Raw genomic sequence first — 359 nt, forward strand, 5'->3', positions numbered from 1 at the left:
GATTTCTGGATTCCCTTTACAGGGCTTCTGACAACAGTCAGACCGTGTCTATAGTTTTTTCCTGCTTAAAATCTTTCACTGGTGTTCACGGACCTTCTTAGGTCTTCTGCGTGGCTTAAAAGACCCTGCTTGACCTACCGCTCCCCATCTTTGCAGCAGATCTCCCCAACCCCGTCGCCTCTTGCTTTGGTCCTGCATAGCACACAGCTATGTTTCTCAAATTACTCCTCATCCATCTGTGCCCTTGTTCCTGCTGTTCCTTCCCCTAACATTACCTCTCTCTCTAATTAACCTTTCAAGAGTGACCCAAACTACCTTTTCTCTCTGAACTCCTTGTCATCCTCAGGACAACTGCCTAT

The sequence above is a fragment of the Myotis lucifugus genome, unplaced genomic scaffold (genome assembly GCF_000147115.1).
Source record: "Myotis lucifugus unplaced genomic scaffold, Myoluc2.0 scaffold_178, whole genome shotgun sequence".
In the NCBI taxonomy this organism is placed as follows: domain Eukaryota; kingdom Metazoa; phylum Chordata; class Mammalia; order Chiroptera; family Vespertilionidae; genus Myotis; species Myotis lucifugus.